Source organism: Castor canadensis, chromosome 5 (assembly GCF_047511655.1).
Source record: "Castor canadensis chromosome 5, mCasCan1.hap1v2, whole genome shotgun sequence".
Classification (NCBI taxonomy): domain Eukaryota; kingdom Metazoa; phylum Chordata; class Mammalia; order Rodentia; family Castoridae; genus Castor; species Castor canadensis.
This window is the reverse complement of record NC_133390.1, coordinates 125,082,010-125,083,806: the sequence shown is the minus strand read 5'-3', so window position 1 is coordinate 125,083,806 and position 1,797 is coordinate 125,082,010. Positions and strand designations below refer to the sequence as shown.

The 1,797-nt window shown below is 39.4% G+C and overlaps 1 non-coding gene across 1 annotated transcript; it reads right to left on the bottom strand.

Annotated features, from left to right (window-relative positions):
• LOC141423746 (small nucleolar RNA SNORA51) lies at positions 1–132 on the bottom strand. Its single transcript, XR_012448565.1, has one exon. It is a non-coding gene; the product is annotated as a small nucleolar RNA SNORA51 (small nucleolar RNA).
• Between the last annotated feature and the right edge of the window lie 1,665 nt (positions 133–1,797).

The window sequence follows — 1,797 nt, the reverse complement described above, 5'->3', positions numbered from 1 at the left end:
ACATGTCTCTCCTTTCACGATACAGAGCAGGCACAGGACCTGGGCTGAAGTGTATATGGGGTAGGCTTACTTTGCCTCCTCTTTCTATGTAGTCATTGTAAAAACACAGTCAATGGTGAGCATCAGGATGCTCCAACTGGTGTTTTTTTGGAGTGAAAGCACTTTTTATATGTACCTATAGGAAAAAGAATAATCACATTGTATTCTATCTCAGGAAAGATGCATGGATTGAGGGCTGCTTCACAGAGAATCGCTGAAGTTAGTCCCAGGGAGATACAAAGTGCCATGCCATTCATTATCATCATGACATATCAGCCACTTCCAGACAGGCTTCCCCACTTCATTCACACAGAGCCATCCATCACTGATGGTCATGTATGTATTGACCTGTCCAATTACTTACTCATATAGGAACAAATTCCTTTTTGGCTGAATGACAGGATCCATTAATTATGTTCACTCATTAGGAAGGAGCACAGGGAAATTTTAGAGTTGGTAACAATGTCATTTGTATACACAAGTTATTGCCATAAAAATGTTTTCCTAAGTGTTCTGAAATGCCCCGAACCTGTTTCTTCACTGACAATCATTTCTGACAAGTTTCCAGAGACAATAAAGATCCCAAAGACAGTAAAAGCAGCCTCAAGTGTTCATTATGAGCTGAATGAAAAGGATTGTTTCACCTTGAAGAGAAAAGCCTAGTTTTCAATTGGTTATGATTAAGAAACAAACATGAGGGAACATGTCAAATTTTGAATTGTTGGATGTTTGAGTTTGGAATCCTAGCTGTGCCATTTCATACTGCATGATCCTTAAAGATCTTAAGGTTTTAGTCTATAAAGTGTGATAAGAATAGAATCTACTGTACAAAATTACTAGAAGAATTAAATAACTGATCTTTATAAAATGCTCGTCAGTTAGCTACTACTGTATGATAAACACATAAATAAAAACCACTCAGTATTGTTTTATGAATGTGTAGGTTGATCTGACTCTGCTACTGATCTGGGCCAGGCATGGTTGATGTTCTTGGGGTCACTCACATCCATGCCATCAAGTAGCAGGCTTGCAGGGCAATGTCTAACCCAGGATGGCCTGGTACACATATCTGGGTACTCACCAGATGCTGACTGGCTATTAAGGGATTCAGGTGGTTGACACATATATCTCATCCTCCAAGTGCCTGACTCACACTTGTTTTTGGAGCAGAAGCTTGAGGTCTGAGGACTACTGGAGACCAGCTTCCCTGAATCAAGGTCACAAAATCACAAGTTTGCAACATTTTATTTTTCAACTACAGGGCACTGCTCAAATATTAAGAAACTTTGAATTCTGACTGTGTAGTTTAGCAGAAAATGAATACACTATATTCCCAGAGGAACCTTCCCTGTCACAATGGCAAAGTGATTCATCCACCCAAGGTCACCAGCAAATTGAAATCCGAGCCTGAACTTTAAGGGAGTCTCTATCTCCTTGCTAAGTGATTTGACAAGGTGGGATGAGCCAGGTTAATAGAAAAAGGCACTTATAAAGGTAATATTTTTATCCACACACTTTGCTGGAAACCTTAACATCAAGATTGATAGCAAGTTGAAAAAACTGCAGGGGAAAATAGAGAGGCATTACTGAATGTAGGAGCATTATTTGGTTTCAAAACACCCGATGAGCTACCAATGGGAGCCACTGAAAAGGCCAGAGGGCTTTGGAGTGGAAGTGAGAAAATGAAAGAGTTATTTTAGGAAAAAAGAAACATAGACCAAAATTTGGGCTAAGAAAATTCATTACAAACATGTCACT